At 47.5% G+C, this 14,485-nt stretch overlaps 1 protein-coding gene across 5 annotated transcripts in view; it reads right to left on the bottom strand.

Moving 5' to 3' along the window:
• Positions 1–14,485, bottom strand: part of KCNIP1 (potassium voltage-gated channel interacting protein 1) — a gene marked incomplete at both ends in the record, with an annotated part of 353,039 nt that overhangs the window by 164,260 nt on the left and 174,294 nt on the right. The window lies entirely within an intron of this gene.

Raw genomic sequence — 14,485 nt, 5'->3', positions numbered from 1 at the left:
GGGGGTGAATGTAGAGTGGGCAGGAGTGGGGCAGCAGCGCTCTGAGGGTGGCAGCTCTTTCCACCCCTCCTGCTGCAAGCCCTGGAATCCAGAGCGACCCAGACACAGGGAGCAAGATGCAGCCTCCCAGCTAGACAGATCTGGTGACTGGCTTTGGGACAATACTTGGTGCAGTTCAGCCTCAGTTTCTTCATTTGTAAGCAGGACAATGAGAAGTGCCTTCAAGCATTGCTGTGAAGGTTAATTGAAACTAAAAACATCTGGCACTTAGGGGAAACTTAATCAAAGTTAAGTTGATTTCTCATGGATTTGGGTGTACGTTTTCAAACCTGATACCAAGCCTGGGGCAACTTAGCTTGATTTCCTCCCTGGAGGCCGCTCCTGTTTGGCCTCGCCTGAGAGGAGCCCCTCAGTGGGTGCCGCCATCTGCCTCTGGTGTTCCTGTGCCGACCTGCCGCCTGGCACGGGGCCGCAGTCATAATTACCACTTCTGAATCGATTCCTTCGAGCCCTTTTGAGCAGGCTGAGGAATGCTGTGATTAAAATGATTTAAAACCTGCCTCCTATTTCACAGCTTTTAATATTTGATAAGATTTTGGAGAGAGCTAGGGATGAGGGCAAGGCAGGAGATCTGGCAGTTTACAGTCCCAGCTGCTGCCCTCTTAGGAACCTATCAGGGGCAGTCAAAACAGAGAGAGGGAGAGAGAGAGAGAGAGAGAGAGAGAGAGAGAGAGAGAGAGAGAGAGAGAGAGTATAAATGTGAGGATGTGGGGAAGAATAAACAAGGTACATTCTTCAAAGGAGAAAACCCTAGAAAGAAAAGATAAGACCTTTATTCTTCCAAGTTGTTTGTGGCTTTGAATTCCAGCCATAATTAAGAATATTATTATGAAAACAATGATAAGAAAACTGTAGTGTCTATCACTTATTAGGTACCTAATCTATGCCAGGCATGTGTGGAAAGAATATACCTCCTTTCATTTGCCCAACAATCGTAAGGGAATATATTTTTTCTTAATAGAATACAGAGGCTCAAAGAGGCGGCGTGACTTTTTCAGGGCCACCTGGCCAGTTGCTGGGAGGGCTGAGGTCCCTGTTGTTTATACCCGAAACCCCCATCACCACTCGTTCAACGCTGTAGAGCATTAAAGTACAAGCAGGCAAGTGTTGCGAATAAGCAGGGACCGAGGTTTTGCCCTTGTCCCCACCCATCGCAGTTATGTTAGGAGCCAACAATTCCAACTGCCAGTTATTCTTTGCAATTACGTCAGTTCATTCTGGGCCTCTTTGTGCTAATTTTCTTCCTTTCAACCTAATTTTGATGCTTGCTGAAATGGAGGTTCACCGAGGACAGTGTCCTTGTTTGTTGGAAAAATAACTCACCCCAGGCTAGACAAGTAGTTACTAAGTTCCAGGCACGGTTCTACCACCTTTCCCCCCCAGTGCCTCATTGATTTGCCCAATAACCTGCTGAATTAAGTACTAGTGTTATCTCTATTGGACACGTGTGGATACTGAGATTTAGAAGTATTGGGAGGTTATTCAAATAACCCTGATAGGAACCAGGACTGCTCTCTAGTGTAAAAAAGACAGCTCGAGGGGTCTGAAAGGGTCACAGAAGGTGTGCAGAAAGTGTCAGGAAGAGCCAGGAGTGATGGTGCACACTTAGAATCCCAGCATTTGGGAGGCTGAGACAGAAGGATTGCAGTTCACTGACAGCCTCAGCTACTTAGTGAGGCCCTTTGCAACTCAGTGAAACCCTGTTTCAAAAATAAAGAATAAAAAAATAGGGCTGGGGTGTAGCTCAGAGGTAGAATGCCCCCTGGGTTCCATTCCCAGTAATGCAAAAATAAAACAAACAAACAAACAAACAAAAAACAGTGTCAGAAAGAGCTCAGTGTTTTGGAAGGGACAGTCAGTGAGAGCCCCTGCTATGCATCACAGGCAGATTTTGGGAGCTCTACTGGGACCTGGGTCACAATGGGCTCCTTAAAACCACCTGGAGGAGTCGCTTTGTTCTCCTGATCTCAGGAAGGTGGTGGTCTTTCCAGATGGCGGCTCTGCTCCTTCTATGTTTCTCGGGCTATCCCAGACCTCCTGGAGGATGTGCCTTTTGGGAGCAATTGCTCCCCTCTTTGAGAGGAAAGAGATACCTCAGAGCCTGTGCTGTGGAGGGTCATTCAATATCGAACAGTCCATCTTGCACCATAGAGGAGGTAGAGCAGGACAACATTAGCCATTGACAATTCTGCATGGGACCCAGTGGGAGAGGAAATGAGCAAGCCCAGACCGTTTCAGAGAAGGAACCAGCATGAAGAAGACTCCAGCTCAATGTGGGCATGTACAGCATTGCTCATAGTCACAGTGGTCTGTAGGTGCCACCTGCCTCCTGTGAGGTGAGCTCATCACTGCTACAGGTGTGGGAACCCAGGCCATGCATGGCGGATGCTGTGGAGAGGACTTTGGCATCAGGAGGAGGTTTATGAACTGTAGGGTGTCCTTTGAATCTCAGGAGCTCAGTACCCAAAGAACAGAAACCAGTCTCTAATTCTTCTGTATAGTCTTAGAGTTCAGCATGGTGTTTGGGACATGCCAGATGCCCTAAACATGTTCAGTGAGTGGATGAATGATTCTGCTGCAGCAGAAACAAACCAAAGTGTTTAGAAATACTACTGAAGAAATCAGGTTTAAACAGAAAGAATAGCAACTGTAACAACAATTTGCAAAGTCCTCTGCAGTTTAGGTGATCCATACAAGTAATATCTTTTGCTTCTGTTTTATCAACTAGGAAACTGAGCTTCAGAGAGAGGCAGCCACCTATCAAAAATCACACCCAAATTGGGCTTGGTGGCCCATGCCTGTAATCCCCGTACTTGGGAGGCTGAGACTTGGGGAGGAGGAGTACAGGTTTGGGGCTAGCCTCAGCAACTTAGGGAGGTCCTTAGGAACTTAGTGAACCCCTGTTTCAAAATTAAAAAAATAAATCTGGGGGTATAACCAAGTGAAAGAACACCCCTAGGTTTAATTCCCAGTCTCTCTCTCTCTCTCTCTCTCTCTCTCTCTCTCTCTCTCTCTCTCTCTCTCTCTCTCTCTTTCACACACACACACACACACACACACACACACACACACACACGAGAGAGAGAGAGAGAGAGAGAGAGAGAGAGAGAGAGAAGAGAGAGAGATATCACATCTATAGAGGTGTTAGATGGGAGACTTGCACTGCCCTGGGTCTGACTCTATAGCCCCTGTTTCACCATCCTGAACCTGGTTTCCTCAGCCTGGCTGAGGCTGTGGCCTGGACCCAGTGATGCTCTTCAGATGCACAGTGGGGAGAGGGAAGGAGAGAGTCTGTCTGTCCAGGGGTACATGGTGAGCGGTGCCTCCATAGCCAGTTTTGCTGGAAGGTTTGTATTTTCCTCTTGGAGATTCCTGGCCAGGTCTCTGGACTCTGCCAAAATGCTCTACAAAGAACACCCGGTATTCTATTGGTGGCTTCTTTCTATCCTAAGGGCTCTTCTCTCTACTCCTCCTCTCACCTACTGCAGGTCACCTTCAACCAGTGACCTACCCCTGTGCCTTGGGGTCTGGGTGGGATTTCAGATCCCATAGTTCACTGCTGACTTCTGGAAACAAAGCACCCAACCCCCCCTCTGCTTTTTTCAAGCTTCTGTCCAGAACACCATCACCTAGTACCCCATCCACATATTGCACCATTTCCTGGCCAGATGTTTCCCATGCAACATCTGGCTAGAAAAGCTCCTCGTTGAACACCTGGCTTCCCTACACTGTGGCCTGAACTGGGCTACCCCACTCTGTGTGTGTGTGTGTGTGTGTGTGTGTGTGTGTGTGTGCGTCTGGGGATGAAACCCAGGGGCATTTGACCTCCAAGCTACACCCTCTGCCCTATTTTTTATTCTTTATTTTGAAACAGGGTCTCACTGAGTTGCAGAGGGCCTCACTTAAGTAGCCGAGGCTGTCCACGAACCGTGATCCTTCAGTCTCAGCCTCCCAAATGCTGGGATTACAAGTGTGCGCCACCACGCCCGGCTTCCCACTGTTTCTTGATCTTTGCTTCTTTAATGATTAGATGCTGACCTTCTGTCTGAGCACAGCATTTTTCCTTCTTCCTGAATTCTTGCCTGATTTACTGTATGACCCTCCAATCTCCTGCCTGATTGCTTAATTTCCCCCATGCCACTTTGACTCTTAACCCCTCATCTAACCTCTTTTCCTCCTGACTTCCCATCAGGTGTTTAGTCTGACCTCTGACCCCTTCACCTGTATTCCTTGTCTGACTCATTCTTAAATGTGGATTTCTCCACAGTGACACTAGGGCTGTTTCAGACTGGAGACGTCTTTGTAGTGTGGTGTCTTCCTGTGTGTTGTAGGATGTCTAGCATCCTCTCTTGTCTCGATTCAGGAGACACAAGTATTGAGTACTTTTCCATGTCATGACAAATGTGTCTCCAGATGTTACCAAACATTGTCAGGGGCAAAAGCATTGTATGCTGAGACCACCGCCTCTGACCTGTGATCGCCTGCCCCGGCACCTCGCGTGAGGATCTGTAATCTCAGTGGCAACAGAGACTGAGCATCTGTGTTTCCAGCTCTTTTGGAAACAGCTCTCCCCTCTCCCTAAGCTACAGACCCTGTCCTCCAGAATCTAAGCCAGACTCTTTTTTGAATAGCCAGCTGCTAGCCACAGACTTCCTATTCTTGATATTCCATGCCACATCTTCCTTCTTCCTGATTCTTTGTGCCTGTTTTCTTCCTTCCCCTGGTTTATGATTTTGCATTTTAATAACCAGCTCAATTTCTCAGGTGCTCTGGGCGGGTCATTAATTTCATGGTGCTCTACTCCCATTAACAGTTTTTGCCCCTGACAACCAGGGACCTGTTTAACCTCCACCCCAACCTCCTCTGCTTTGTTTTGTGCTTTGATCCAAGCCTACCTCTCCAGTCTGGCTGCCAAGAGAGAAACCAAACTGGGCTTTGTGTCAATGCAGACGATGAGGTCTCCAGGACGATTTGTTTCACCTGAATGAAGTGAGGTGGGAGGGTGTGGGGATGCATGGGCATCGGCAACGGTGAGGCCTCAGCCCGGTCTACATCTTTTTTTTTTTTTTTTGTCATTATGTGACCTCAGGGAAGTTATCGCATGTCTCTGAGGCTCTATTTAATGCAATATTTCCCCTTTCCTTTAAAAGATCAAATGACGAGACATGGAAGTACAGGAAGTTCAAGACTTAGAAGAGGACAATTTCCCCCATACTGTCTCCTCCCACTCTTACTCCATATTTCATAATTATGTTGATGTTAACATCTACTCTGCATTTGTGTCATTTCTATATGTTGTAGATATCGTAACACTTTGCCATGTCAAGTGGGGATGGGGCACAGTACCTAACTGCTTCTGACAACAATCCTAGAAAATAGATATAATTTCCATTTTACAAATGAAGACCTTGAAGTCTGAGGCCCCACAGGGAGAAAGTGGCAAGGTTAGGGTTAAGATTCAACTTATACCTACTTTTCATTGCGGCATGGGGGATTGAACCCAGGGGAAATCTACCTCTGAGCTACACCTCCAGGCCTATTTTATTCTTTATTTTGAAACAGGGCCTCACAAATTGCAGAGGTCCTCACTAAATAGCTGAGGCTGGCTGAAAACCTGCAATCCTCCTGTCTCAGCTTGCCAAGTACTGGGATTACAAGCATGTGTCACCAGGCCCGGCTAACTTGTACTTACTTAAGTACATAGTTTGAAAGAAATGGCATGTTGCTTCTCATATAAAATTGATGGACTTGAGATGGTATCATGTGTGAAATGTATGTGACAAGATAATAACCGGTCTAACAATGCCTGGCACATAGTAGGTACTCATTAAATATTTGTTTCTTTCCTTATCTATATTTTTGGATAAATAATAAAAACTATCAGTATTTACTGAGTAGAAGAAGGTCTTTGGAAGTTCTTCCCTGGCCATATTCTACTTGATTTAAGTTCCTAAGACTGATGTCTTGTCTGTCCCTGAGCTTCTGGCAGGACTGTGGACAGCGCTTAATAAATAGTTATTGATTCACTATTTCTTAAAGCGCCTCCATGGTGACTCTGGGGAGAGAAGGGGCTGGCACGCTGGCCCACGGCTGCTCTCAGACAAGGGCGTTTGCATAACTGGAACGAGCTGTCCCCATCTCTAATAGAGAGCCAAACGTCACTAATTGGCAGGCAGAGGCTGTGTTCTCTCTATGGGAATCAGAAGGGAGCAGAACATGCCCTGAATGTTAATTTTCTCATCAGCCTGCACTTGGGGGCAGAGGAGAGAAAGGAAGAGGAAGAAAGATTGAGAGACACAACAGACTCCATACACCAAGCTCTGGTCTCATGGCTATTTCATTAAAATGTCCTGAAGTTAAATTTAAAAAGCATAGGATTTGGATGCAGACAACTAGGTTGAGTTCCAAAATATTTTCTTACCACCTAAGTCAGAAACATTTTAGTCTCTCTGGGCCTCAGTTTCTACATCTGTCCAGTAAAAATAAAATGGGTAAAGACATTTATTAAGTGTAATGGGTAAAAGCATTTATTGAGTGTATGAATACAACCGGGTAGGTTTTTCAAAGTGACATCAGCCATAAAAACTGTTCTTCAAGAGAGTAAGCAGAAATAAGTCTCATAAAATTAAACATTAACATAAATAATGTCAAACTACATATAGGTTTCTGGATGAGACAGGACAAGACTCCTCTATCTCCTATAAGAAGCAACATTATGTTCCAGCACCTAGTGGTATTAAAATGCAGATTCACAGGCCAAATATATGAATAGAATGTGGTTCCACAGGTCTGGTGGGTATGGGATGGCATCTGTTTCCCCACCCGCCGTGGTGGCCACAATTCACCATAGAGGGGAGGCTGCTTCAGGACCACGGTCAGCACCCCATGCTCCGTCCCCCACCAACCCTTCTGCTTGCTGAAAGACCAGATAAGGTGTCACAGGAAAGATGCTGTTCATATAGGCATCATTGGCCCCAATTTACCTTCTAGCACCCTTAGGAACATTTCAAGTGCATCTTATCAGGGGTGCTACCATAATTAGAAAAGTATGGAGCTATAATTTTTGAATAGTCCCAGAACGTGAGTACAGTTTTTAATGTTATTAGCAACTGCTACTGTGCTAATATACAATATTCCCTATAAGGTACCCATAATTATAGAAATTTAAAATGAAAAATATCAACAAAATGTCCAGTGGTTTCTTCCTGCATCTCTGAGATTCAGCAGACCTCTACTGAAGCGTCTAATTTTTGATGTATTCACAGTGTGCCTTGATATGGTTTGTGGGAGAAAGAAGAAAGAAGCTCACCAGGGCTCTGTGTGTGCATTAGAAGAGTGCATAGGGCAGGGTATTGGGATGAGAGTCTTCCTGAATATGTTACAAATCATGAGATCTTCTGCCCATAACTTCCAAACTGTGTGTATTTGCCTTTGCATTTATTATTCTACAAAAGTAAGATAAAGGATGGAGGGAGACAACAGAAGACTTTTAGTATGTTATTTATGCCAAATAATAGAGGGTATCCTTTGCTGTAGAACCTCAGGCTAGAGGTGAGGTGTGGGTGGCAGAGTACATGAGCAGGTGATATCAGTGATGTAAAACTGGACTGAGGATCATGAACCTGCGTCCAGCAGGCTGTGCACACGGCTCCATGCAGTTCCGTCAATAGCTGCCCCTGGGATGTAATTCTGATCAACTGAGCAACGGATTGATCCAAAGTCAGAATAATCACTAGCCTTTTCCCTTCCCTGCAGTGCTTGCATGGATAGGTGGTATACACTGTGTCCCTGCTGAGGGGGATAGCTGCAGCTTCTGCCAGATCGATAGATGAGATGGTCACCTATACTCTGGGAGAGGCTTCTCACTGGGAGTGGGGATGAGTTCATGATATATTGCTGGATGGGGGATGGAGAGGATGCTAGGCTCTTCTAGCATCTCCCTTGCAGTGCCCAAGACCCAACAGGAATATGATAAGAAGACATGGATCTGGATGTGTGTTGGGTGAACCCAAGGGAGCGATATCTCTGGATAGCAAACCTGCAGCCACTTGGTGGGTCTGGTCCTAGGTTCCCTTTTCTGACGGAGGAGGACTGCAGGGAGCCTCAGGAGCCGTAGTTTCATGTGGTTTTGGGGGGGCCTGAACCCCAGTCTGGGCAGATATCCCACTTACTGTGTTTCAGCTCTCCAGCTGTAGCCCTGGGCTTTGGAAGACCAATTTCTCTTTAGTACAATTCCAGGAAACTCGAAATGCAAATGTGCCCCTGGTTGGAAGGGCTTTTATGAGAAACTGGAGCATGTCATTCTCAGGCATGAAATTGGCTCAGGGGCCGGGAGATGGTGAGCAGCGGATGAGCGTATGGGGCACCCGCAAGATGCCAGGCTTTGGGGAAGCCTTTTTCAAAATAAATAAACTCAGAGGAACCCACTGGGCTTTGGGAATTGGACAAGGAAGTAAGCCCAGAGAAGAGAGCATTCACTTATTCACCCCAAAATGCCTATCAAAGGCCTGCAATGCATCAAGCATGGATGTTTTCCCAGCCCTGAAAATTTGGCCTGAGCAGGACACAGGGAGCCACCACCCCTACAGAGTCTATGCTGCGCTGGCTACAAAGCCCCATGTGGTCACCTGGTCATCAGGCACAGATCTGACAAGGGTGCTGGGTGCTCACGTCACTGGTCTCTAGTCACTGAGCAGTCTGAGGCTCACTCCTGTCTCCACACTGGGATAGGCTCTTTACCTAGAATCCCCTTTACCTTAAAATGTATATTCCTTTGTGGGGGCTCTCTGCTTGATTTTCCCTCCCTCAAGAGGCCTCCCTGTCATTCAGCCACCTCCCCTCTTTGCTTTCATTGTCTTTACATTTGCTGCTCATCTATTTTTTTCCTGCTTGCCTTTGAAGACATCATATAGTCCTTGGGTGTAGGCAAGTCGGAGTCTCAGTCATTTCTGTAGCCTCAGTTTCTAGGAACAATCCTGCCACACCACGGGAACTCAATGAATCTGTACAGATTGGCTAGAAGTGAATGGACCATTGGTGTGTGCCTACTCTTCACCAGGGTCTTTGTGCAAACCCACACAGGAATGAGTTAAATCAGATCGAACACAGAGCTGATGGTTGGAATGTGGCTTGTCCCCTTAAAACTCATGTTGAAATGAAATCCCCATGACGAGATACTAAAAGGTGGGCCCATAAAGAGGTGATTAAGGTTCTACCCTCATGAATGAATTAATGCATCTTTATAATTAACAGGTCCTCTCAAGAGAGGGTCTGCTGAAACAGCCTGCTCGGCCGGCTCTGTCTTGTGGTCCCTGCCTCTCACTGCCTGAATCCCATTTCTGTTTTGGGACTCTGCCAGCAAGAAGGCCCTTACCAGGTACAGGCTACCTTCTACCTTGGACCAGAACCAGGAGCCAAAGTAAACCTCTGTTGTTTATAACTTATCCAGTATGTGGTAATGTGCCATCAGCAACAGAATACAGGCTCGGGCAGCATTTAAAGGATGAGTGTACAAACTAGCTCCAGACAGTGCCCTGGGGCCCTGCGGTGGAGCAGAAGATGGTCTGGACTGCTCTGAATGTGGCCCCCACTAGTTTCCTTAATGCACCTGTTCCAGCCAGGTTCCTGTACTTGCCGGGTCCTAGCCTGGGCCACCACCCATCCCCCACCTCTGCTCCAGCTGTCTCCCAGGCCCCCGTGGATCTCACAGCCACCTCAGTGACCGTTCAGACTCTGCCAGACCCTGCTGTCATGGCCACTGTGCATACAGTGCCATCTGCTTGCCAATGGCCCCCACTAGGGCTGGCGAAGCAGGCAGGAGGGCGATGTTCATCTGAGGATCTAGAGGCTGGCCAAGCAGAACGGGGACTTTTTAATTGACATTTAAATGTCAACGCGCCACATTAAATGTTATGGGTGTTTCATCGCAGCCCTGGAGGAGCATAAACACATCTCCAGCTCCTTAATCACCGCCCACGTTAATTACAGATGGCCTTTGGTACGTGGAAACACATCCACTGCAGAGGCTGCGCTCCAGCCGGGAGCCAGGGTCCCCCTCTGAGGGCTGGAACGTCCCCTTGCCTGTGGTGTGAACTGGACACTGGCTTCAGAGTGGACCCCTGTTTATGAGAAGGGTGGACAATTAAAGAGATGGCAGGCAGGAGAAACTGGGAGGAAGGAGAGAGCAGAGGTGGAGGATGAGCAGAGGAAGTGATGGAGAGGGAGAGAGAGGAGGGAGAGGCTGGAGAGGGAGACACACAGAGAAAGAGAATTAAGGGCTGGGAAGGGGACCAGGGTAAAGGTGGAAAGAGATGAAGACAGAGCAGGGCAGGGAGAGAGAGAGAGAGAGAGAGAGAGAGAGAGAGAGAGAGAGAGAGAGAGAGAGAGAGAAAGAGAGAAAGAGAGAGAGAGAGAAGTGATGGAGAAGTATTACCAAAATGTTTTCTTTTGAATAATTCTAGAAACATGAATCCCAGGGATGCACCAAGCATACCCCTCCCCCAACATAGGACACCCTTATCCCTGGGGTAGGGATAAGGAGGCAGAAGAGAAGGTGCTCCTGGAAGAGAGCTGGAAACTAGGTCACTGCCATGCAGCGGGGGTCATGCGACTCCCACGGGGCGGCTGTGGACCAAGACCCAGGGCTGTGGTGCAAGGTGCCATGGTCATGGACAGTCTAAGAAGACCCAGGCTTGTCTCTTCTGGGCTTTGCCAGTGTGGCCTGTTGAGACTCTGTGGCTGTCTCCCAACATTAGATCTGAAACTTGACCCAGCATGCTTATACTTTCAAACCCCAGGCTGGGGATGACAGGTGTTAGGGATGCCATGTTGATGGCTCATCATGAGAAGGAGACAGAGGACTCTCTTCTGGTGATTTCTATGGCTGAGAGGTGGAACTGGAAGACAGGTGATGGGTGGGTGTGATGAGCTCTGCCTGCCCCACAGAAGGTGATTGCTTGGGACATATGGCTCCTCCCAAGACTTTCCTGCTGCTGCTCAGTGCTGACTCTGCAGAAAGTATTTAGGGAACCCATCTTCCACTGACTACCAGCTTTCTTTACTTATCAACTGAAACATCTTGTCACACGAGCTTTTTGGTTATAAAGCAGTTGATCTACAAAATGCATGTATGTTGGGTGCATCTACATTGCAAAGCATGATACTAAATGTTGCCCATGAACCCCCTGCAGCCAGCTTTAGAAGAATGGTTTGCCAAGATGCCTAGTCACCCCTGGGAGCAGTGGTCTGCCTTGCTTATATGGGCGAAGGATAAGCAGGAGGAAATTGGGAGTGTAAGAAAAGTGGTCAGGAGGCTGGAGTGGTGGTCAGGACACTGTTCAGAGCTCAGGCTGACAATCTATAGCTTTGGGGTCTTGCTGGGTTGTGGGTTTCTGTCTACACTTAGGTAGTTTTATTTAAACCCTCAACATACCTGTTTAAAACTCCAACAATTGTCAGTTAAGCTCAGTGTCTGTAACTTGAGCCAAAGCTCTCTTGAAGCCTGACCCCAAACTCTGGGGATACAGAGATGAGATGTCTGAGGACTCTTCTTTGAGGAGCCCCAGTCTCGAGGGGAGAACTGGCTATAACAAATACAGGCAGCATGCAAAGCCCCAAGAACAGAGGGGTAATTATGAAGGACCAGCAAGTAAAACTCATTTAGCTTAGAGGAGGCAATGTTTAACAGAGTAGGGAATTTTTGAATTGGACTTTAAAGGACGAATAAGAGTCTGCCTAGTGGCCAAGGAGGGTGAGTGGGGCTACCCAAGGTGGTAGAGAAAGTGTGAAGTAATAAGTTTGAGAAGCTAAAGCATACTGAAGAAGCCAAAGGTGCGTAACATGTATGCCCGCTTTGTAGGTGATTCGGCTTGTATGCAAATAACCAATTATGGGTTTATGGGATAGGTTAAAGTGGAATGACATAAACAATGCCTTGGGACTAGAGAAATAGAATTTTGGGGAAAATGCATTTAGGTTTACCTTTATCAGATTTGCAAAAGTAATTTAGGTGGCAAGAGAGAGGAATTAAGCAGCCTAGGGGGAGTGGCTGCGGCCTTGAGGAGTAATTAACCTGGGCCTGGGGACAGGCTGCTTAGGTCATGTAAGCTCCCGGGGCAAGATGTTATGCAGCCCTTCTGTGTCGAGGCAGACTTGACTGAAAAATGCTCAGGACAGCTGGGTGCGGTGGCACACACCTGTAACCCTAGTATTTGGGAGATTGAGACAAGAGGATCGCAGGTTCAAGACCAGACTTAGCAACTTAGCAAGACCCTATGTCAAAATAAAAAAAAAGGTTGGGGTGTACCCCAGAGGTAGAACACCCCTGGGTTCAATCCCTAATAACACACACACACACACACACACACACACACACACACACACACGGGCACACATTTAGAATTGAAGCCTTTTAGGGATAGACGGCAACACAGAGAGCATTATATTTTATGTTTTTGCTCTGCAGGTGGAGGAACTAAGGCCCTGGGGAGGAGATGGGAACTCGCTCAAGGCTATTTACCTTATTAGGGGCTAACAAGATACAGTCCCATATGTCAATGTGCAATTTCTGCGTTTTAAACAACTCTTGGATTTATAAGCACTTTGTTTTATTTTATTAGATTTGTATGTCACGGCTGATGCCCTTAAGGATTTCTGTTTGTGCTTTTCCAGCTCATTAAAACATAGTAATAGACTTGGGGACCGTTAGGGTTTTGATTCCCTGAATCATCACTGGGCTGCTTCTTTCTGGGAAATACACAGGTGCATTGAACGACAGCCCCCAGGGTCATTTCTGGCTGGTCGCTGGGCTGCAAGCTGCTAGGGTGCTGCTTCCTGCACAGCCCACCAGGGTCACCCCAAAAACCCTCCTATGACCTTGACCTTGAATGAGGTAATTCTTTCCACTGGAAGCCCACTCCCACCTTCCTCTACAAGTGAGCCTGGTGTCCAGCTGCCAGTGATGAAGCTGGAAGGGACTGTTCCCTAGGCACCAATGAGCTTGCACCTTCTGAACTTAGATAGCAGGAGCCGTGTAAGTAATAGGAATCCTTGGCCTCAGAACTATGTTTTCCAGTTCACAGTCACAGTCACCTGGGGTGGGGATTTGCTGCAGCTGTTTTGTAGCAAATCAGAGGAGGAGGAGGCAGGGGCCTGGTTAAGTCACTCAGCCAAGGAGGGGCAGAACCAAGACTTGTCACCGAGTCCCATAACTTGAAGTACAGTTCTCTCTCCTGAACCAGAATATCTACAATTTTCCAGTAGGCCCCAGACGGCCTCAGAATTGAGTGTGGGAAGACAAGGAGTGGAGACAAGGAGTGGCTATATTCAAGGCTAGCAACCACCGAAGGCCTGCTAATACATCAGATGCGAGTCCAGGCACACTGTTTGTCTCTTCTCACTTAAATCTTCATAATGACCTTATGCTAAACCCCTCGGATTAAAACCAGATCTCTCACTGTGACTATAAACCCCTGTGATTTGATCCTTGGCTACTTCTAACCTCATTCTTACCCACCTTCTCTCCCTCCCTCTACCCAGGCACTCTGGCCTCCTTCACATTCTTTGAACCTGTTCTCACTGCAGGGCCTTTGCACAAGTGGCCCCCTATTTCTGAAAACAATCTTCCTCTCAATGGCTGAAACGTGTCCTCAAAGAGGCCACTCTGCCCCCACTTCGGCTCTCTTACCACCCTGACATTGTCCCTGAGAGAATGAAGCGCCGTCGTTCATTGCTGGCTGCCTGATCCCTAGTGCAAGCCTTGCATATGACAGAGGCTCAGTAAATATTACACCACGAGCCTTGTGAAGATGTTATGTGACAATGAGGGAGGAGGGAAGGGGAAGAAGCCTGGGGCTTCGGAGCCGCTCCTCCAGGCCACACCTCCCTGAGATGACCGCACAGTGACACAGCCTTTTCAGCAGAGAAAGTTGTTGGCACAAGTTTATCTGTATTCATTCCAGAAAACAGCCGTGATAACAGGAGCCAACATGTCTGAACACGTACTCTGAGCCCCGTCCCCTGGATACACGGATTTGTTCCATCCTCCTTACAACCCCATGAGATGATTAGCTGCATTGGCCCTATTTATGGCTGAGGAGAGAGGACAGGTTGAGTTACTTGGCCAAGGCCACAGGGCCAGCAGGAGGCAGAGCTGGCTTGGAGCTAGGGCAGGCTGGGCTTCATCTACCCACTTACCCTGTACACTCACTGCCTTACCGTGAGGCCAAGGAGTCTATCCAGGGTCACACAGGCAATATACAGACATGCTGGGACATTTACAGAATATACAGAAATATATACACAATATTCAGAAATGCTGGGACATAAGGCAGGATGGCCACTGTCTTGCCCAAGATATTTTTTTTCTTTTTAGGTGCTAGAGATTGAACCCAGGGGCTTTCTACCACCAAGATACATCCTAGCTCTA

This window comes from Muscardinus avellanarius (assembly GCF_963383645.1).
Source record: "Muscardinus avellanarius genome assembly, chromosome: 7".
In the NCBI taxonomy this organism is placed as follows: domain Eukaryota; kingdom Metazoa; phylum Chordata; class Mammalia; order Rodentia; family Gliridae; genus Muscardinus; species Muscardinus avellanarius.
The sequence above is the reverse complement of the archived record's forward strand: the minus strand, read 5'-3'. Positions and strand labels throughout refer to the sequence as shown.